Here is a 23,836-nt window from a genome sequence, read left to right as displayed (position 1 = left end):
TGCCCACCCAACATAGTCCTATAATTGCCACCTCAGTGCAGGGCTGGTGTGAAGAAAAGCACAGAAGACCTATGGAGAGAGAGATGCTCGAGAAACCTGGCAAGTGGGTGCAGGGAACTGGGGAGAGAAGAAATTGTTGCTGTAGACTGAATTTGGATCCCTGTTCCAGTTTTGAGGAGGCCTGGTAGGGTTTCGAATTCCTTTTTAATTACTTTTTTTTGGCCACAAGACTATGGCTTCTTGAATGCAGTGCTGCCCTGACATTGAACTGTGTGGGTCCTGGGATTTAGAAGGCTTGCAGAAGCAACTCTACTGTATAGCTGGGTTGGCTTGTGGGGCTTATCTGCTTCAACATGCCTACTGTATGCTGTGCTAACATTTTCTTAAAGGAAGATGATTACTACAAGAATAAAAAAGAAAGTAGAAAATGACATGTAATCTATAAAATAGTTTCTGAGGAGAAATATATTCCTGCCTGGCACAAATAAAATGATTTTTGTATTGTTGTTACTAGAAGAGAGTCAAGTCTACTTTTCAAAACTGAAAACCTCAAAGTTTTGCCTGGAGAAATTTCCTTTTGCAGGAGGATTTTGAAAACTTCGACTTTGATCTACTTTGTTTGATCCATGGGAAGTAATATTAGTAATATCTCAGGGTTCAGCAGAGTAACCCCATTAACTTGCCATGATCATGAAATGATTACTTCTGCTTAACAAAGGCATATTAAAAATAAGACAGAGCCTCCAACCAAAGGCATTTCATGTGTCCTAAGTAGCCCTATATAATGGACACATAACCATTCTCAATAAACCAAATAATCTAGCTTGTCTTCAGAAGTTCAAGCTGATAATAGTATGAGGTAAGTCTTATACCATGCTTGGCAGGACTCTGGTAAGGGATGCAGGCTCTAGGCCACCTCTACCACCTCTTCCTCAACTGTATTTGCTCATTGCAGAACCTGTTTTATATCTTAGGTTAATGTATAAGATGTCATTTGAACAAAGGATTCTGTGCACCCCCCGACCCCGCTGCAATGGTTTGAAAGCCATGGAGTATTCATAGCTACAAATGGGCTTTGTTTTCAAACAATGTATGAGTCACTTACTTGGAACTCAGAACACACGTCTACTCCAGTAGAAATAATATTAAAGATTGTAGGTAGGATCCTAAACTGGTCCATAGATGCCTGATTTGTAACCCACTGTGTCCTGGAAAAGCAGGACAGCTACCGGAACTTCTACAGCAGGTGGGTATTTTAGAAGTAGTAGGTTCAGTATTGTTCTAATAAAGGTCAGAAAATATTAGTAATAACAAAGAATAGTACTTCTTGAACACACTGTATGTGCCAGTCTCTCTTCTGTGTGGTTTATGAGTGCCATCTCATGTAGGATTAATTAAAGTTGACCCTACAGAATTGTGTGTCAGGCACTCCACAGATTTTCTCATTTAGGCTTCTTTTTTATTTATTTATTTATTTATTTATTTATTTATTTATTTTTAATTTTTTTGAGACAGAGTCTCGCTCTGTTGCCCAGGCTGGAGTGCAGTGGCATGATCTCGGCTCACTGCAAGCTCTGCCTCCCAGGTTCATGCCATTCTCCTGCCTCAGCTTCCGGAGTAGCTGGGACTACAGGTACCCACCACCACGCCTGGCTAATTTTTTGTATTTTTAGTAGAGATGGGGTTTCACTGTGTTAGCCAGGATGGTCTCATTCTCCTGACCTCGTGATCCGCCCACCTTGGCCTCCCAAAGTGCTGGGATTACAGGCATGAGCCATCATGCCTGGCCTCATTTAGGCTTCTTGACCACCTATTTTACAAACAGAAAAACTAAGTCAGAGAAAATGATTAACTTGCTTTGATTTGTTCACATTTTGATCAGATTTTCTGATATCTGGAAGAGTGATTTCTTTCAAGTCATTGGTCCCATCTGGTCCTGATACCTGCAGAAGTGCACTTGTGGCCACAATGGGAGAGGTCATAGGCCAGAGGGTGTGACAAACTGGGCAGCAAGTCAGCAGGACCAGGGGAGAGAACAAGTTTGTAACCTGAGTCTCCACTCATCACCTGTGGGACTCCAGCACATTGTGTTAACTCTCTTGGCCCTGTTGTCCTCATCTTTCTACAAGCATAGTCATAGGATCTACTTCATGGGGTTTCAGTAAGGATTAAGTGGGGACCCATTAAATGTCTGAGCAAAGTGTCAGGTGCCCAGTAGCTATAACTCATATCTGTTCCATGTTCCCCTGAGTCACTGAACTAAAAGCCAAATGTCTTACTTCTTTCTGTCTACCATGGACTCCTGACCCACATAAGACTTCAGGCATTTCTGGCAATGTCTAGGGAGACCCAATTATATAATCAAACATTACAATGGGAAAATCCTGTGGTACCCAGGATAATAAAAATGGTAGGTGGCAGACATCTCACCTCAGATTCAGCTCCGTGATAGTATGATAGTATTATTAGTCCTGTACACCTTGAACCTTCTCAGTCTTTTCTAGAAAGGTCTTGAAACTTCTGAAAGAAGTGAGTTGGACCTTGAAGCAAACAATACAGGAGAGGGACAGCCCCTCAGGCTTTCCTGGTGGAAAGTCTGAAAGAAGATGGCAGACACAGAGGCCCAGGAATGGTGTCTGGGCCACAGTGCCAGTATTCCAGAATTCCCAGCCAGTGAACTTCAGAGTCAGGGACAAAGGCTGGCTATGAAGGGCCTGCAGCCAGGATGCTTCAGATTTGCTGTTGGCCATGGGGCTTCTCCAGTATTTACCTATATTTTATTTTATTTAAATGTTGTGAGTGGAGGAAGGGAAGGCTTACCTTTAAAATGAAAACTGGTTTGTGAACCCATGAAGGAAAATGTTAGAAATGGATAGAGATCTGCCTGGGCAGAGAAGTAGCTCCTCAAGCAACATAATTGGGTAGAATTCTCCAAACACCTCAGGCTACAGGAGAGAAAACAGGGCAGAAGGGCTAAGGACAACCAAGTTTTTGAAAAAAAAAAGTATACCTACATATGAACATAAGTTTATCGTAAATTGAAGTCACATAAAGAATTGTAGGCCAGGTGCCGTGGCTCACACCTGTAATCCCAACACTTTGGGAGGCCAAGGTGGGTGGATCACTTGAGGCCAGTAGTTTGAGACCAACCTTAGCATCATGGCCAAACCCCATCTCTACTAAAAACACAAAAATTAGCCGAGCGTGGTGGCATGCGCCTGTAGTCTCAGCTAATTGGGAGTCTGAGGCAGAAGAATCACTTGAACCTGGGAGGTGGAGGTTGCAGTGAGCCAAGGTCACGCCACTGCACTCCAGCCTGGGTGAAAGAGTCAGACTCTGTCTCAAAAAAAAAAAAAAAAAAAAAAAGGAATTGCAGCACAGAATTTATAAACAATAAAAATATCCAATAATCTTAATTGAAAATTCTATATACCTATATAAAGTCATAACTTCAGTGTGACTTCCTATTTCATGGAAAATTTATGGTTTTTATAATTTGCAACTCCATACTGTGACAAAATCAGACAATGAATAAATGCCTGATGACTATTTTAATGAGCAAAATCAGTCATATCATTGAAAAATTCCAATGAATATACAACTAATGAATGTTGGTTGGTTGGTATTTTCATGAGACAAAAGTGAAATAGTGAAGATATAGTTGAAACTTCACTCAATTATGTGAGCAACTTCTTTGCTGAATCCGATAATAGTTGTCTAATGCCAAAAAACTGCTATATAGGACACCCTTTTAAGTTTAATTATATAATTTAATTATATTATTAGATTTTTCTCAATCACTTTGTTAAATTGAGACAATAAATAAAACAACTTACACCAATTCCTGTGGTCTAAATACTCCCATAATGGCCATTTGAAGCTATTAAGTTCATGTCACTGAATGCAGAATTGGGAAGAGATGCACAGTACCACTGTTACATATACCACTGTACACATACCATTGTTACATACTATACAGATATGACAGATGTAAATTTCCTCCAGAACATAAATAATAGGAGTAAAATACTTAGGACGTAATGAGTTTTTAGTATTTATGACCTTTGACTTTAATATAATATAGTATGATTTATTTAATTGCATATCTAACTTAATTTTTAATACAGCTTTGTTTAGCCAGCCCACAAAATCCTTGAAAGCTTAGCAATCAGTGACAGGGAAGTGGACCATGTTCCTGCTTGCTCAGGCTGTGGATCTGGGGTAGCCTCCTTACCCCCACCATGAAGACTTTGGTGCATTTCACCAGGAGCTCCTCCACCACCCCCATCAGGGCTAGTGCTTGTGCTCACCATTGGAGTATCCAAGTGGTAGGCTTGGCAGTCCAGCTCCACTCAGCTTTATTCCCCTCTCCCTGCATCTGGGGCTGAGCAGGGAATTCAGGCCACTCTACATTCCACAGATCAGCCCATTGCCTGAGGCAACAGAGAGACTTTCCCAGTAAACAAAATCAAGCATATACCATCTGCTTCTCTTGAAGCCAGCTCTTACCCACAAAATCTTACCGCAGACGGAAGCTGCTGACCCATGTGCACTGGAGGACAGATATACTTCCTGAGACCTCTGCCACCCTGGCTCTGCAGGAGGCTGTGAGCCTGCTTACATGTCCAGTACATTACTACTACAACCAGAATATGAGAAAGCCACCACACAATGGCTATCTATAACCAGGGAACTCATACAGCATCATGGCCACTAAAAGCACTTAGAACCAAAGCCAAATGACCCTACACAACATCAAGGGGGGAAGAATCCTATCCAAATGAAAGTAAATTAAAAAATAATAAAAAGAGATAGTTTATTCAGATGAGAAGGGCAGAGAAACAATTGTGAAAGTATGAAAAAACTGTTACAACACCCACAAAGGAACACACTGTGTCTTTAACAATGGATCCCAACCAAAATGAAATATTTGAAATACCAAGTAAATAATTTAAAATATTGATTTTAAAGAAGCTCAGTGAGATCCAAGAGAAAGTTGAAAATAATATAAAGAAATCAGAAAAACAATTCAGAATATAAATGAAAAATTAAACAAAGTCATAGATATTTTAAAAGCACAAAAACAAATAGAACTTCTGGAAATGAAAAATTCATTGAAGGAACTACAAAATACAGTTGAAAGCTTTAATAATAGACTAGACCAAGCAGAAAAAACAATCTCTAAGCTTGAAAACAAGTCTTTTGAATTAACCCAGTCAGACAAAAATAAAGCAAAAGTTTTTAAAAATGAACAAAGCCTTCAAGAAGTATGGGATTATATAAAACGTCCAAACCTACAAGTCATAGGTATACCTGAGTCAGAAGAAAAAAATGCTGGAAAAGCCTATTTGAGGAAATAACTGAGGAACATTTCCCTGGTCTTGTTAGAGATTTAGTATCCTGATACAAGAGGCTCAGAAAACTCCAAGAAAATACATTGCAAGATATACTTCACGAAGACATATAGTCATCACACTATCTGAAGTCAAAGTAAGGGAAAAATTCTAAAGTCACCAAGAGAAAAGTGTCTAATCACCTATAAAGGAAACTCCATGAGACTAACAGCAGATTTCTCAGCAGAAACCTTACAAACCAGAAGAAATTGGGGTTCAATTTTCAGACTTAAAGAAAAAACTCTCAACCATGAATTTTGTGTTCTGTTAAATTAAGCTTCATAAATGAAGAAGAAATAAAGTATCTCCCAGCCAAGGAGATGCTAAGAGAATTTGTTATCATTAGACCAGTCCTTCAAGAAATGCTCGAGGAAGTTCTAAACATGTAAACAAAAGGTTGATACTTAACATTATAAAAACACACAAAAGTATAAAAATCACAGGTCTTATAAAACAACTGCACAAATGAGACTACAAAGCAGTTAGGCGACAACATTATGACAAGAGCAAAACCGTGTACATCGATATTAACTTTGATTGTGAATGGATTAAATGCACTTAAAATACATAGATTGTTGGAATTAAAAAATAGATCTAAACATATGCTGCTTACAAGAAACCCACCTTAACTGGTAAAGGCATATAGACTCAAAGTAAAGAGGTAGAAAAAGATATTCCATGCAAACAGAAACCAAAATCAATCAGTAGCTATACTTACATCAGATAAAATAACCTTAAATCAACAATAGTAAGAAAAAAAAAGACAGTCATTATATAATGATAAAAGAATGTATTCACCAAGAAGTTATAACAATCGTAGATATATGTGCACCCAACACCAATGCAGCCAGATTCATAAAACAAATACTATTAAATGTTAAACCCAAGAAAAGAGATTGATGGAAATACAATAATAGTGGGGCACTTCAGCACCCCACTGACCACACTAGACAGATCATTGAGATAGAAATTCAACAAAGAAACACTGGACTTAATTAGGCATCTAGGCCAAATAGACCTAGCAGACATTTACAGAACGTTCTATCCAATGACTGCAGAGTATACAGCGCATAGAACTGTATAGATAGAGCATATGTCAGGCCACAAAACAGGTCTCAATAAATTTTAAAAAATTGAAATCGTATCAAGTATCTTCTCAGACCACAGTGGAATAAAACTAGAAATCAATTCCCAGAGGAACTATGAAAACAATACAAATACATGGAAATTATACAACCTGCTCCTGAATGATCTTTGGGTTAACAACGAAATTAAGATGAAAATTTAAAAATTTTTGAAACAAATAGAAATGGAGACACGACATATCAAAACCTCTGGGAAACAACAAAGGCAGTGCTTAGGGGAAAGTTTATAGCAGTAAACGTCTACAGAACAAAAATTAAAAAGATCACAAATTAACAACCTAATGTCACACCACAAGGAACCAAAAAAAAACAAGAACAAACCAAACACAATGCTAGCAGAAGGAAAGGAATTACAAAGAGAAGGAATAAATGAAATTGAGACAAAAATACAAAGGATCAATGAAGCAAAAAGTTGGTTATTTGAAAAAATAAACAAAATTGATAGACCACTAGCTAGACTAATCAGGAAGAGAGAAGATTCAAATAAGCACCATCAGAGATGAAAAAGGAGACATTACAACTGATACCACAGAAATACAAAAGAGCATCAGGGACTGTCATGAACATCTCTATCTTCACAAACTGGAAAACTAGGGGAAATGGATAAATATCTACAAACATGCAACCTCACAAGAATGAATCAGGAAGAAATAGAAAGCAAATAACAGGCTGATAACATGTAGTGAGATTGAATCAGTAATAACAATAATTTTTAAAAATCCCTCCCTCAAGCAAAAAAAAAAAAAAAAAAATGCCCAGGGTCAGATGGATTCATAGCTGAATTCTATCATGTATACAAAGAACTGGTACCAATCCTACTGAAACTGTCCCAAAAAAATCAAGGAGGAGGGAATTATCTTTAACTCATTCTGTGAAGCCAGTGTCACCATGATACCTAAATGAGGCAAGGACACTACAAGAAAAAGAAAACTACAGACCAATATCCTTGATTAACACAGATTCTCAAAAATCCTCAAAAAAAAACAAAAACAAAAACAAAAAAAAAACTAACAAAGTGAATCCAATAGCACATCAAAGAGATAATAAGCCACAATCAAGTGGGTTTTATTTCAGGGATGCAAGGATGGTTCAACATACACAAATCAATAAATGTGATTCATCACATAAACAAAATATGAGGAAAAACCATATGATCATCTCAAAAGATACAGAAAAAGCATTTGATGAAATTATGCATCCCTTCATCATAAAAACTCAACAAAGTAGGCATCAAAGAAACGTAACTTAAAATAATGAAAGCCATATACAACAAACCCATAGCCAACATCATACACACACACACCACAAAATACTATGCAGCTATAAAAAGAATGAAATCATGTCTTTTGCAGTAATGTGGATGGAACTGGAGTCCATTATCTTAAGTGAAATAACTAAGAAACAGAAAATAAAATACTGCATATTCTCACCTATAAGTGGGAGCTAACTGTGTACACATGGACATAGAAAGTGGAATAATAGATGTTGGAAACTCAGAAAGGTGGGAGGTGGTGGGGAATGAGAAACTACTTAATAGCTACAATGTACACTATTTGGGTGATGGTTACACTAATAGCCCCGACTTCATTCACTACACACTATCTCCATGTAACAAAACTGCACTTTTACTTTCAAACTCTATAAAAATAATTTTCACAAAAAAGAAAAAAATGTTTAGCAATCAACTGCCGAGGCCACTACAAGGAGGCTTCAGCAGACACTGGCTGAAGGCAACTGGGAGAGGCAGCAGGAGGCCTGAGTGAAAAGTGCAGGGCTTGGCCATTATTGCTGGAGGAAAAACCCTGGTAATGCAAGAGAGTAGAAGCAGAGAGAAAGCAAAGCTTGACCATGGATAATGGCCTGTGGAAAGCCATTTTGAGCAGGGGCCAGAAACACAAAAACAAGCACCTTTTTGCTCTGGAATAGTTGTGATGTGAAGAGAGGAAGGTGGCTCCCCTAGCTTCAAGAGCTCCTGGCTAGCTCCTCATTGCTCAGGTCCCAGCCTACAGGGTGTGTCCTCAGGAAGGTTTGCTGTGACTGCTTGGCCTCATGCTTCTTCCTTTCTGTATCAGTCATCCCATTTGTAATTATTTCTTTAATACCCACTTTGCTTCCCCAGTAGATTGTAAGACATTCAAGGGCAGGGACTGTCTGGTTTCCTGCCTTATCCTCGGGGCCTGGCACAGAGCTTGGCACTTAGGAGGTGCTCAACAGATTACTTATGGCAACAAACTAATTTCAGCCTTGTAATGACTCCAGGCATTGCCTTCCTCGATCTTATCTCAGCCTTGGCTTCCTGTTTGGATTCAGGTTGCTGCTAACAGGTGCAGGTGAGCTGCATGGCCTTATCAACTGGGCAAATTTAGTGGAGTCACTTTTCAGATTAAAGAAACAGTGGGAGAGGAAGTTTGAGCATGAGGTCACAGAGGGAACCTCTTGGGCTACTACTTTCCATGATCTCAAAGCAGTTTTGTTATTTCATTTTCTCATTCATTCACTCGTTCTTCATTCACCTGGCAGGTATGTTTTGAAAACTGACTCTGTGCCCAGCCCTGTGTAAAAGCATCTGGTACCTGGTACCTTCTGAGTCATCAGTGGGGCAAGGTAGGTTGTGAAAGCTTCTGGAATCAGGCAGATGTAGCTTCAAATTTCAGGTCTTTACTGACAGTCCATGAAAATTTGGGTATGTCTCTTAACCTCCTTGAACTTTTGCTTCCCTCTTTTGTGAAAAGGGCAAATAAGCTGTCTGTTGCAAGGCTATTGTAGGGCCCAAAGGTGATGAGATATCCAAAGTAACCAGCTCCTAGCTGGAGCTCCATGTATGTTCATTCCCAGCACCCTTCCACCCCCCACACCCCTGCCCACCTCCACCACATCTCTAAGTGTATTTTCCACTTCCTTTTTCACTTAAAATGTTTCCATTCGTTCTGCAGTGGTTTCATTCAGAGCTTCTCCAAGTGCAATACCCAGACCACCAGCATCAGAATTCCCTGGGGAGCCTGTTAAGATGCAAATTCCTGGGCCCTGATATAGTTCCCAAGAATCAGAACCTCTGGGTGTAGAGCTCAGCAGATGTGACTGCAGACATGTTCCCGAGGCAAAGACATCAAACTTGGTGCTTCCAGTCTCTGAGAAGCCCCCTGGCAGCAACGATTGGTGCCAGAGACCTAAATTTGGCTTGAAGAGAACCAGAATTGAGAGAATATCTGGAAACGTGTGTAATTTGCGAGGAAAACAGAGGGGAGGGAGGATATGTGTGAATGATGTTGGCGGGAATGAGTGGGGGTGAGATGGGAATGAAGGAGATGTCAGCTAGCAATGTTCTGGCTGGGCAAAAGCTAGGAGATGCCACCTGAGCCTGAGGGGGAAATCTGCCCCACACTGTAGATGGCTGCACACCCTGGCTCCTCCAGGAGTCACAGGGAGGTTCAGGACCTCCACCAATCCCTGCAGGTGGCCTTCTGACACTGAAATTCTCCAGGTAAGTCCTGGTTTCAAATATTTTGTCCCCTTACTAGATTGCATGTCCTCATGACATTAATAGCTGCTAGCGTTGCAGAGAGCTTCTTGTCAAATGTTTGGAAAAGAGAAGCGGTATTAGGGTCAAAATTGCACTGAAGTCCTGCCTCTGTCCCTGGTAAGGAGGATGGCATTGGGAAAGTCATGTGACTTCTTGGAGCATCTGCTTGTTCATCTGTAAAGTGGGAATAACAGAGTCCGCCTTTCAGGATGGTGGCGAGGGATCAATGACATAGATGATGTGTTTAAAGCCCAGAATGACAAGGCACAGAATACACACTCCTTCCCTTTTCCCCAGCCATTGTCCCAGAACAGGAGCCCAGGAGGCAGGCTGCTCCTCCCTAGAGTGGAAGTTCACAGTCTCCACTGACTCAGGCAGCTCTGGCAGCCACACACCTCTGAAGCCACCCACGGCGGTGATTCTTTTGTCTGTGAGTTGCACTTTGATTGACAGGCCTTTGCTCAACACAGAAAGTTTGCATTTTCCATGGAATGGGAATAAGAGACAGGAAGTAGGGAGGCCTGGGAGGCGAATGATGTAGAGCTGATGGCCAGGAGGCAAGCCCAGAAATGTTCAAGCAGGGAGTCAGAAGTGGAAGTGGAAGTTGCCAGTGAAGGACAAGGGGAACTTGTTCAAGACCAGCTCCTTGGCATTTCTCTTGAAACAAGCTAAACCTTTAGTCATTGCAAGCTATAAAAAGGGTTGTGTGGATGGGAAGGACCCTAGTGGGTTAAGCAGTGATATGTGAGTCCACGTAATTCCACACTCAGAGGAGGGGCTGCTGCTCACAGAGTGGGGGCACATTACGGATTCCAGAAAGGGGCCAGCCTGAAGGCTGTGGGCTCTTCTCTAAGTGGCTTCAGTGGCTCTATGGGCAACACTCCTGGTTGTCCCCATCTCTGAACTCACTCCCCTTTCATCCCCTTTCCCTGCCTTGATCATCGTATTTGATACCAACAGCAGCAGAAGGCAGTGCAGGGGGAGTACAGGAGCTCTCCCCCATTCCACTGGGCTTCCTAGAGGTGCTGGCGGGAACTGAAAGCTAACAAGGTTCAGCTTTCTGTGGGTCTTGCAGGAACTTGCTGTGGCCTCCGGTGGCAGGGAGGTGTGTGCTCTGCTGGCAGTGAACACAAAGTCACTGGAGGGGAGATTAACTGGGCCCCCAAAGGCACCAAGGGCATTTGGCCAGCGTCCTTCTCCTTTATGCTTCTGCTTTGGGTGATCAGAATCTAGGCCAAGTTGGAACTCCAGGGTGGCAGAGTGAAACTCTGGTGAAAATCTGTTTCTCTGACTTGTTTTAGAATTGCAGTAGCTTCAAGTACATGTTCCTTATCATAACCGCTCCATGTCTCTGTCCCTTCAGCCCCACTCCCTCCTGTATAATGGCACTACCCAGCTAATGAATGGACACATGCTGTCACTTCCAGCTGTGTCCCCTGTCCTCATGAACTGGCTCTTTTGTGTTGGCTTTAGGGTCTGGAAGAGTCTCCCATCTCCTCTCTGGTGGGCCATGCCCCACTCTTCAAGGCCCCTCCCTGTTTCAGCTAACCCATAGCAGAGGCCTCCAAACTTGTCTCCTGGTCTCCAGTCTCTCCCCTGCTCTGCTGCCAGGTTACACTTTGTAGGACATAACTCTGCCCGTGCCAAGAAATTGCTGTTTCCTTCTCCCCCGCCACCCCAGCCCAAATGTCAAATGCTTTCAGCAACGCATGTCTAGGCCTTTCTCTGAAGCTCTTTGGCCCTCTTTACCCTCTAGTGGCATGTCAAGTATACCATAGAGAATAGGTACACCAGGCCCCTTCCTTCCAGAAGCTTCTATTCTAGAGAACAAAGAAGCAAATTGGTACGTAATTACAAATAGTAATTAGCACCATGGAAGAAACAGATACCACTGGTCATAGGGAAACCTGGGGCAGGGAGGCTTCTATGAGGCATTCAGTAGTGACTCAAAGGGTAAGGAGGCCATAGCCCTCTCATCCTTGAAGCCTCACAACTCCCAGACCTCCTGTTGGTCTCCTGTGCCAGCAGCACACTTTCTGTCACTCAGAATCATGTCTGTGGTGGAAGCAAATTGGCCAAGACCTGGGATGTGAACCCCCTGCGGCCTTAACCAGCTGTTCTCCCGCTCCACAATCATGGGACCCAGAGGGAGCTGTGCAGGGGAGTCCCTCCCAGGGACTTCATCCTAAGACCCTTGCGTGGTCCCTAAAAACCGAGGCTTCCTTTCTTCTCCCTGATGTGGAATCTATCCTTGTTCTTTCTTCACCTTCAGGTTCCAGTTGAGAAGGCTAGTGTCTACTCATAAAAAAATCACAGGAAAGAGGAAAAGAGCATCTCTCCCAGTGTGAAAGCCCAAACAGAGGAGCTACCTCATGGAGGGAAGCAGTTCTAATCACTCCAGTGCTCCAGAAAACTTCATGCCCAGCAGGACAGCCCCTGGGTTCCCCTCGCCATTTCAGTCATGTTTCCTCCCTCTGCCCGCTGGAGTCCAACCGAATGGCAGCTCCAGCCACAGTGCATTCAGTACCAATCTGGCTTCTGGTAAGTTGTTCCTGGGGACTCCACAGACCAGCTGGGCCCCCAGCCACATCGCTCTGATAAGAAGGCGCCATCTGGCCACCCCCAGTGCCCCTCTGCTCTGCATCGCTGCAGGACTGAGCATCAGGGATCCCCCCATCCAAGGGAAACCGCCTACGAGGCCCTTTCTCTGTGCTGAGTGCACAGACCCCCTCTGCAGGGCCTTCCCAGGAGTGGGTATTTCCCCTTCTCCCCTCCCTGGGTCCTTTAAGACCTGCACCCCACATTTGCACCCCTTGCTCCTCCTGCAGGCCCAGGTAGCATCTCCTCTGGTCTGTTTAGTGTCTCTCACCTTCCTGGGTCCCCAAGTCAAGCTGTAAAGATGGCCACTTGTAATTCAGGAGATGGCCCATTTTGTGCATTCTTTGCTTCTGGAACTTGAGTGGCAACTTTAGGCTTTGATAGCACAGTCTTTTTTAAGAAGACATTTATTGTGCCTTGACATAGGCACTGGGCTGAGGGCAAATATCATGTATTCCACAATCATCAGCCCCAAGGGACAGCGCTAGTATTTTCCCACTTTTATAGCTAGGAAACAGCGGCTCTGAGAGGCTGAGTGACTTGTCGAAAGTTCTAGGACTTGGAAAGGCAATACTGAGATTTAGATCCAAGACTCCAAAAGCACGTGTGTACAGCCACCATGCCACCCTGCCAGCCCAGGTACCACCTGCTGCAGCCTTTCCTGGAGGACTTGGCAGCTCCTCAGCCTCTGTGTGTTTTAGGAAATGGCTCAGCAGCAAAGTGGAACTCCCCATGGAGCAGCGCTGGCCAGCAGCAGGGCCAGGTTCATCCCCCACCTTCAAGGGCAGAGGCCAAGGCTGGAAAGACGGCTGGAAAGTCAGCTGTAAATCCCACAGCTGCCTGCTGCCAAGCTGGGAGTCAGTATGTGGAGGGGTCCAAGGAGGCTCTTGGGGCCCAGAGGCCAGTTCCCCTGGGCCAGTGTCCATGACTCCAAAGCAGGGAGCTGATGGGAGATCTGGGAGCTGTGGTTACTCACTGGGGGAGGAGGGCAGTGAGGAGTTAGATCATTGTTCTGGGAAAGTTCCAAGAGCCTTAGTCGGTCACTTCACAGGAGACCTGGGTCCTCCTAGGCACCAATCTGAGATTGCATAGCCAGGGCAGGACTCACCCCCAAGACCTGGCCTTTAAATGGGAGCTTTTATTCAGTGTGCCCTGAGGCCTCCAGAATGCCAGCCAGTGGCTGTGGGAGCTTTAGAATACCACCAAGAATAGTAATAGCTACCATTTATTTAATACTTTCTGTGTGCCAGGCACTTGCTGAATACTCTGCACGTATGCATCACCTGACAGTCACCACGAGAACCCTGGAGGCTGATGCCATGCTTATCTACATCTCATGGTTGAAGAAGCACAGCTGGGAAGGGGCAGAGCCTGCTCTGGACCCCAAGCTCTGGATGAAGCATGAGGCTTCAATGGCTGTGCTGGAGACATTGTCATTGGTATTTGCTCAACAAACTTTAATGGAGGGTGCTCTGGGGACAGCACGAGGGTAGAAGGAGAGTATAAATCTCTCCCTGTCTCTTTACACACACACACACACACACACACACACACACATACATAGTCTGGTCATGCCAAGGAGACAGATGAACACACTGCTACACAGAGCAGCATACACCAGGGGCCACACCAGTGGGGGGTACAGAGAAATTTGTGTTGAGTTTGCAGGTGAGAAGGTGCACGGAAGAAGGATCTCCTCAAGGTGGCGTTGCATCCATCCCCTCTGCTGACAATGCCCTCAAGTCCCTCTGCTTGGTCAACTCCCCACTCTGCTCAGGTCTCTCCTCTTTCAGGAAACCTTCCCTGATTGCCTCCCTACTCTCCAGGCAATTTTTCAGGCTGTGCCCCATTGTCTTGGCCCTTAGTGCCTTGAATCATATTAGTTTGTATAAGTCTCTGACTTCTCCCTTGGAATGTGAGGTCTGGGGGTGCTGGCACTGCGTCTTCCCTATCTCAGGGTCCCCATTACCCAGCACTGCCCCAGGAAGACCACAGTGTCAGGGGGCCAGCAGTGGTTGTGGAACAGCACAGAGAGGAAGGGGTCAGCAGAACCAAAGGCAAGGCAGAAGGCCAGCCCTGTGGGTGATGACAGGTGCCCGTCTGCTTGGAGGTTTGCTTTTAAACAGGTTTGCTTGGAGCTGAGGGTCCCTACAGGAGCAAAATGGCAGGTGGCTCTGGAGAGGTGGCTTGTCCCCATCCCAGTCCTCACAGTCATGAATGCTGTGTTTGCAGGAACTCTGGGGAGAGTGCGGTGGCTTCTCCCACATTTCTTCAAATAAAATCTGGGCCCAAATGCCCCTAGGCAGCTCTCTGCAGAATTGCCCTGTGTGTTTGTTTTGCCACCTCGGACTGAGCTGACTGCAAGGGCTCAGAACACAGCCCAGGCAGACACTGGGTGTGCAAAGGTAGGGCATGTTTGTGTTAGAGCTGAGCTGTTGGCTTTAATTCTGCATTTCTTGCTCCTGAGGCTTTGAAAAACAAAGCACGCTCTGGGCGGGCTCACTTGGGGAAAAGAGGGGAGCTCTGGTCTTATCTTGAAGCAGCACAGTGTGCTTAGAGAATAGTTATGGACTCTTACAATGCTGGTGAGTTCTGGAGTTGATGCTATCTTCCAAGCCTGGGAGCTGGCAGTGTTGTGGTTCTTAGCTTCTTAGCTCAGCTAGTTCCGAGGTCTTGTCTTAAAACCAGGAAGAATTAGGCGTGTGGACACCGGAGAGTAAGTGGAGTAGAATTTATTAAGCAAAATGAAAGCTTTGAGCAAAGAAGGGACTGGGGGCGGGTGGTTCCCCTACCTGAAAGTGGGAAAGTCCCCACTGTGTGGCTGGGTCTGGGGCCTTTTATGGACTGAGAATGGAGACTGCAAGCTGATTAGTTTGTGAGTATGCAAAAAAAGTTAAAGTGAAGACACCACTCAAAGGTGGGTATGGCAGCATAGAAAACCAGTTAGGAAAGAGCAGGTATATGTAAAATAGGTGAAGGGTGGGGATCAATCAAAGGAAAGCATGCCAAACAGGAAGACAAGTTCTCAATCTGGTCTGAGGGGTTGACTTGTAGCTTGGCTTTCAGGCTTTAAACTGTCTTTGGCTTGGAGGTGGGGATTCACCAGGGACCTGCACCTGTTAGCCTAGGCATTTGGCTGCCTCCTGCCATTCTCACGTCCCCCCTCTGAAGAGGTACATCTCACTGCCATTAGAATAGGGACGAAGACCAATCTTAACTGCTTCCTGCTGACAGGGGGCACTGTTTTGGGAAAACAGCAGTCAGATCTTCCTCAGAGGCTTATCTAAAGGAACTCAGTGAATGGGAGCCATTATCCAAGGCTCTGATTGCATGACCTTTTGAAGTTTGATGGCCTGAAGTCAAGAACAGACAAACCGGGTTATTAGAAGACAAGTATCAAAATGAAACAAGGGGTAAGGACAGCTTAGAAATCCTGAGGCTACTGGAATGCCCAGATAACTGGTGGCTATAGTTATGCTTGCTAAGAGTTGCGTGCATGGGGCTTGGCTTTGGTTAGCTCTATTGGTCTTATTTTCCCAAAGAAACCTCCAGGTAATGAGCACCCTATTTACTCCTATCACCTGGCAGGATTTGCAGGATAATTGCTCAGAACTAGAATATTGATCCAGATTTTTACATTACCCATCCCTTCTGTTTCTTCTAAGCTGCACCCAGAGACCACTGGAAGAAGCAGTGTTAGTCTAAAATGTAAGCAAAAACTTAAAACAACTGAGATTAGAATTCAATGACAAGTGTATGATAAGTTTTGAGACAATTTTTGTCTCTCCAGTCCATATTTTTGTCAAAACAAATCATGATAGGACTGAGTTGTTTTCAAAATAAACTTTAGTCTTATACTTGGCTTGATCATTTGCATAAAGTGCAACAAGAATAATTATCCTTCATGTAGGCTTTTTAAATTGGCTTTGATGGAACTCCATTCCACAAAGAATCTCAGATAAGACCTTTTAAAGCCAAGCCTAGCCATGGGTTTGTACCCTCAAATATTTATGAGTTGGATAAATTCCTCTCTTCTTCAGGTCCCAAGACAATATGGGGCTCCTAGGCCTGTTAGAAAATGACATTGTTTACTCACCACAGCTTAGGAACCCTGTACAGGAACTGTTTTGACAGGGTATGAGGTCAGTTTTCCCAAGGGGATTTTATTGGCTCTGCAAGTCAAGCTCTTCCTTAAAGGGAAGCACACACTTCAATCAAAGCCTTGGTAAAACAACCTGTTTCTCCAATTGCATCCTGTTGCAAAAGAAAATGGATTCTTGTTGCATTGATCCAAATAACTGTATTCCCATAACTTAAGAATACTCACAAATAGTTTCCAAATCTAGAGAAACCAAGCAGAGAGAAAAAAATATGCTCCAAATTTTGTTTACAAGAGTATACCTTACTTATGTTAGAAGCTGTAGATAGCTCAAAACAGTTTCCTTGGCTCGGAAAAAATAAAGGTCAGCAATGTTTTAAGCAAAAAGTTTAAAAAATTACTTCAGTTTTCTGATACTTCAGTCTCTTCAGTTTACTCTTATTCTGCTTGATATTCATAAGCATTTCAGTTCTTCATGAGTCCTGTATGTTTCCCTCTATTCCAATGTCACAATCTCCAAAGCTATCAGAAACCTGCATTTGAGAGCACCTGTCAAAGTCCTATAGCTTTTGAAAAGGATCAAAGCATGACAACAATTGTCTGTGAATGACAAAATATCTAGCGTAGCTACAGTCAAAAACATGATTGACAAAGAAATTTGGTTATTTCTGTGGTTTACAATAGCTTAACATAATAACCTTAATTATGATCAATAGCATATACTCAGACATTAGACTTTTAGAAATCCCATACAATTTTGGAACATATATTAACATTATTCACTAAAATATAACCTGAAGAAGGTTAAACATTATTTTTATTCTGGCAATCCCACGTGACTAAACATGTCAAATAATCCTGTTTACCTTTCCTTCAGATGCTCCAGAGGCCCTCTGTAGCATTCAAAAGTTAGGGGTCAGGAAAGACAACCTTGAAACTGAAGTTTGATTTTGGAAAGACTGTTAAATATGTTAGAGGTTCAAAGCACTTGATATTGTGAAGTAGAATTCCAGATTACCATAAGTCAATTTAGTCAAAATGATGACTCAATAATTTTTTAAAAGACAAAACCTTTCATTATTGTTTACTATTTTTCTTAAACAACAAGTCAGTTCCTTAATAAAACCTTGTTGTGCTTTTATTTCAATGCTTGATTTATGGAAAATCCATATAATACCTTTTTGAGGTTAGTCAGTATGTTCACACACAGAGTTTCTTTTTGCAAGACTGATTTTTACAAACCTTCCACCATTTGCTTAAACCTTCAGCTTTATCTTATCTAATTCAAAACAATCTTTTAACCCTCTAAACTAGGCAAAACTTTGCACTCCCACGTCTTCTTATAATATTTTACTCAAAACACATTTTACTTTCCTTGCACATTTTGCATGTAAATCTCTTTTCAGTAGTTTCAATTGCATGTTATAATGGCAACTCTTAGCAATTTTTAATTTTAATTTAAAACCTGGTGAGTTATTTTAATTATGTACTCAGTGCACATAAAATCTGATTCTTTCCAGCATAGTTAAGGGCATGGTTAATTTCATATGTCCCCAGGCCTTACCAAATTGTAAAACAGGCAAGTCAAACAGTTCTCAAAAGCCAAAGAAGCAGGTTATAACCTTAAAATACTTAGCAAATCTAGTATCTGATCCTCATAATTTATGCCACATATTTACATTTCGAAGACATTTGTATTTTACCAATTATCTTTAAAACTGTATTTCTCAAAGATTAAAGTCACATGAACTAAAAGGCATTGCAACTTTTATTTTTCCTTCAAAAAATATTTGATCTAAGCACTTAATTTTATTTAAGCCAATTTACGAGAGCTGTTTTTAATATAACCAAATCACACATAACACATACATGGTTACACAGATAGACAGAAGAAGATCCAGTAGTTGTAAAATTTTTCATTTGCCCATCTCCTAATTGGATTACTGGCCTCAGGGTGGAGCCCTTCAAGAAACAGGGCTAGGAAAGCATGCAGTTTCTAGGGCCTAATAACAAGCATAGCTGAAAGGCAAAACAGGTTTTAAGAGGGATCTACCTGCTTTTAATTCCTGGGGTTCCAGAAGGAAAACAGAGGGTTTTTCCCCCAAAATGGGGTCTGTGGCACCTTCTGTTTTTGCAAAGGAGTCCCATGCTCTCAGAAGTTATCTTAAGGCCTCTCATGTGTGTACTGAGAGTGGCAAGACAAAATGGAGAAAAATAATCCAGTCGACTGAGAAAAAAATCTTTTTCCAGAAAAACAAGATGCATGAAGAGAAAAACATAAAGGCTTTTTAAATATACCTATGGCTTGGATAGCCACTTTTAATTAAGCTGACTTTTAACCATAGTGCTCTTTAAGAAAATCCTTTTAAATTCTTTGTTACCAGACTTTAGCCACACCAAGTGGCCAATATTTCCAGCCTTTGAACTTTACCAAAAGTAACTTCACAGGTGAAACCAAGAAGCCTCAACTAAGGTTATGACTTAACCATGAGTGTACAAGGTATTTTTAAAAAGTTGGTAAGTAGTTTTTACAAAATCTAGAATCTTTGAAGTAGCTCAGAGAAACCTCCGCCTCCTGGGTTCAAGCAATTCTCCTGCCTTAGCCTACTGAGTAGCTGGGACTACAGACATGCACGACCATGCCTGTCTATTTTTTGTATTTTAGTCAGGCTGGTCTCAAACTCCTGACCTCGTGATCTTCCCGCCTCGGCCTCCCAAAGTGCTGGGATTACAGGCATGAGTCACCATTCCTGGCCGAGAAAGGAAGATTTAAGAAAGGAAGCTAGAAGTTGTTCATGGAAGACAAGAGAATCAGTAAATGGTAAAAGTTACAGATATTAAGCAGAAACTACTCATTCCCTAAGCCAGGATTGAACCCTGGCCACCACTGTAACATGGTGGAGACCAAAAGAAAGAACTGCCACGTTGTTACAAGCTTCCAAGGACATAAGACAAGATGGAGACCTGCAGCAAAGTTTGTTACTGACCGGTTTGCGGGGCTGGCTTGAACAGTAGGCTTATAGGGTACTAGGCCATGCTCTATCCTCAGGTTTTCCTCCTTATGACAGAACCATACAGAAAGACACACAAAGTATACCAGATTGGCTGCAGCTTAAGATTAGCCTCACAAATCCTTTTTTCCATTCATCAAAACCTTACAGAGGATATAAACAGTGATTTTCTCATTCATTCAACTGGTTTGCACAGGGAGAGGGAGACCAGAAGAAGTCTGACTGGTAAGAAATCTTTACCCTTCTGCAGGCATTTCAGGCTTCTGAGTTCCCTTCACCCAAGATCAATTTTAAGTCAAGCAGTTTAAGGGTTGGGGAAATTAACTCTTCCCAGTTTGGGGTACACATCCAAGGGGAATGTCCTATGGTAGGTATAGGGACACAATTACCCATCCACAAAGAGAGGACAGAGGAGGAAAAAGCAGAAAGAAGCCTTTTTTTTTTTTTCCCAAAAGAATCACAGTGATTCAGGAGGCATTTGAGAGAAGTACAGACTGAAGATGATTGGTTACCCATCTTGAAAGAGGGAAACAAAGTGTCCCTAGTTCCTTTCTCTTCCCAGTGAACACTCAGGGTATGTGAGGGAGAGAAAGAAGAAGCATCCCCATTTCTTTTTTGGGACCTTACATCCCTGAGTCCCAGTGACCTTGGCAGGGTGCCACCTATGGGTACCAATGAGGCTTCCACCCATGTTAATGGGGGGCCCTAGGGCATAGGAATTATCTGCATTCACCTACATGCTGCCAGTCCCCCATGCTATCGGTAACCTTTGGGTTCTCCAGACCTCATTTATGGCATGGATACTAGCATGACCTCTATCCTTGAAATAAGGGGGACCTAACCAGCAGGAATTAGTCATGCTCACCTGTGCTGTGCCCCTTGACTTCCATTGTTGTCTGCCTCTGGATCCCTCCGATCCCGTTTTCCTTACTAGGGCTTTAATCTGAAGCTTGGAATTGAGTTTGAGACAAAAAGCTGCCCCAGGAGGGTTCATGGACTCATTAAGTCCCAGGTGGTCCTCCCCAGACTGCAGCCAGCAGCCAACAGCCAACAGGATCACTCCTCTGCTGCTTCCTTACCATAAGTCAAATGCTAAGGTAAAGCTGTAGAGCTGAGTCATCCTCAAACAAGGGAGAGAAAAGGCAGTTCTGTGATTTTGGGTCCTGATCTAGTTAAATGCTTTTCAAAAGGAAAAAAAAAAAAAAAAAACACCTTGCATAGAAAAGTTTCCTGTATTCACAGGGCTGTGTTAACTACTGACATGTTAGAGAAAAGAAAAAAAAAAAAAAAAACAGCTTAAGTGCAGGGCAGGGAAGGTGCCTGGGGGAAAAAAGACCTCTTGCTCTATGCAAATGGGTTCCTCCAATGGGGAGAGATTCTTAATTGCAGGACCCTCCTTCTGGTTCAGACTGAGCTGGACCCCTCAGTCATGGGAGGAAAGACTCAATGGGTGTGTGGTGGGAGGGGGTGGTGGGCAGAAAATGCTGACCAGCTGGCTGTGCAGGGTCCCTAGCACCTGAGACTTCCCTGGGTCCCAGGCAGTAGACATGGCTCACTTGTGCTCTGTGTGGCTATTGGACACAGCACAGGCATGCGGTGGACACAGCCACATGCCCCAGCCAGGAAGGGAGGAGGGAGCCAGCAGCTGCCGTGCACCCATTTGTCCACCATGTGTGCTTATGGCTGTTGGGATGGGGGTAGGGAACGTGCCTCTAAGAACAGATGAAAATCACATTGTTCTGAATTGCATATCTGATGGCTAGGCCAAATGCTCATTCTACCTAGTAATATTTCTGCAGTTTGCAACAACACACTTAACATTGTAAAAGAAGAGATAGGAGCCATTTCAAACCGTGAAAGAAGAAAAGAAAAACACCATAGAAAAGTCTGGAGGTCTTGGCTGATGCCATAATGGGCAGTCAGGGATGGAGCCAAGTCTAGGGGCCTTCTGGCAATTAAGTCCTTGGCCAGATGCCTTCAGTTGCCTCAGGACTTTATTCTGGTCCCATGTGATGGCTAGACCTCCATGAAGGGAAACAAACCAACATCTCTTTGACCTGAAAGAGACAGAGAGGTGGCAGGGTTGCATCCTGTCCTCTGTAACTGCGTCACTCATTCTTAATTGGCTCACCAGAGGTTTGGTGCTTCATCTGCCTTCAGAAAAAAGTCTGAGGATGAGAAGGCTCAGAAACAAAGGTGAAAGAGGGTTTGGGTCCACATTTACTCACCCTCCAGGTATCCCCATATGAGCCACCAAAATGTTGCAGTCTTTCTGCTCCTCAGCTCAGCTAGGCCCGAGTTCTTGTCTCACAACCAGGAAGAATTAGGTGCACAGATACTGAAGAATGAGTGGAGTGAATTGATTAAGCAAAAGGAAAGCTCTCAGCAAAGAGTGGACCCAGGGGTGGTCCCCCTAATCAAAGGCGGGATAAGGCTCCCTGTGTGACTGGGTCTGGGGCCTTTTATGGACTCAGAATGGGGAGTGCAAGCTGATTGGTTTGTGAGTAGGCAAAAAAGGTTAAAGTGAAGACACCACTCAAAGGTGGGCATGGCAGTGTAGAAAACCAATTAGGAAAGCATAGGTCTATGTAAAATAGGTGAAGGGTGGGGATCAACCAGAGGAAAGTGTAACAAATGGGAAGACAAGTTTGCAATCTGGTCCGAGGATTTGACTGGTAGCTTTAGGCTTTAAACTGTCTTTGGCTTGAAGGTGGGGTTTCACCAGTGACCTGCCCCTGTCTGCCTAGGCATTTGGCTGCCTTCTGCTGCTCTCAGCAGCAACCATGTGGGGATGGAGAGAGAGCCGTCCTTCTGTATGTGCAGGTCCCTGAGTGCAGAGACAGTGATGACTCCACATAGGCAATGGCAGGAGATGCTGGCCTGGAAATGTCTGCAGAAGGCTCTCCCCTTGGCATCAGGGGGTGCAGAGATGTTGGCTGTCCCAAGAGCTTGCTGAAGGAAGTTCTTTCTACATTACAGACATCTGGGGGTTCATCACCAAGAGTGGGGGCCTTGTGAGCAGCGCTGATCTGGGAAGAAGGAAATATGGGCAGAGACAGGGAGGTCAGGATGACAGCAGGAGCCCAGGGGACTGAGGCAAAAATTAATCACATTATTTAGAAGACAGAGGAGCTGAAAATATAGGTTTGGAGCTGACACCTTGGGCTGAACGCTTCAAGAAAGAGGACTGTTCACGTAATTCAGAGTCAAATACTTAGAGAGGACAGTGGACCAGCATGAAGGCAGCAGGCTCCCTGGGAGAGGTGTTCCTGCCTGGATTTACAGCTTGTGGCTAAATGAATGTGGTAGACAAAATAAGTCCCCCAAAGATAGTCGCATGCTAATTCCTCAAACCTGTGACCACGTAACCTTATGTGGCAAAGGGGACTTGGCATATGTGGTTCAATGAAGGACCCTGAGGTAGGGAGATTATCCTAAAGTGTCCAGATAGGCCCAATCTAATCCCATGATTTGTTCAAATCAGAGAACCTTTCCCAACTGGTCAGAGGGAGACGTGATCACACACAAAAAAAAGTCAGAGAGATGCTGGCATTGAAGACGGAGGAAGGGGCTGCAGGGAATGGAGTGTGGGCAGCCTCTGGAAGCTGAAAAAAAAAATCATGAGGAAATGGATTTTTCCCTAGAGACTTCAGAAAGGGGTGCAGCCTGTGACACTTTGACTTTAGCCCAGTCAGACCTGGTTAAAACTCTGACCTACAGCACTGCAAGGAGTTGGTGGGGTTGTTTTTTTGTTTGTTTGTTTTTGTTTTGTTTTTGAGACAGTCTCGCTCTGACACCCAGGCTAGAGTGCAGTGGTGCGATGTTGGCTCACTGCAACCTCTGCTTCCTGGTTTCAAGCAATTCTCCTGCCTCAGCCTCCTGAGTAGCTGGGATTACAGGCATGTGCCACCATGCCCAGCTAATTTTTTAGATGCCCAGCTAATTGTTTGGATACCCAGCTAATTTTAATAGATACCCCGGTTTCACCATGTTGGCCAGGCTGGTCTTGAACTCCTGACTTCAAATGATCTGCCTACCTTGGCCTCCCAAAGTGCTGAAATTACAGGCAT

The 23,836-nt window shown here is 43.5% G+C and overlaps 1 long non-coding RNA gene across 1 annotated transcript in view; it reads left to right on the top strand.

Moving 5' to 3' along the window:
* LOC140712430 (uncharacterized) overlaps positions 1 to 20,919 on the top strand; it is a 29,645-nt gene extending 8,726 nt beyond the window's left edge. The window contains exons 2-3 of the long non-coding RNA XR_012094067.1: positions 12,331 to 12,599; positions 13,907 to 20,919. This is a non-coding gene — a long non-coding RNA (uncharacterized lncRNA). The remainder of the gene's footprint in view (positions 1 to 12,330; positions 12,600 to 13,906) is intronic.
* Positions 20,920 to 23,836: the final 2,917 nt, after the last annotated feature.

This window comes from Chlorocebus sabaeus, chromosome 9 (genome assembly GCF_047675955.1).
Source record: "Chlorocebus sabaeus isolate Y175 chromosome 9, mChlSab1.0.hap1, whole genome shotgun sequence".
NCBI lineage: Eukaryota > Metazoa > Chordata > Mammalia > Primates > Cercopithecidae > Chlorocebus > Chlorocebus sabaeus.
This window is presented reverse-complemented; position numbering and strand designations above follow the sequence as displayed.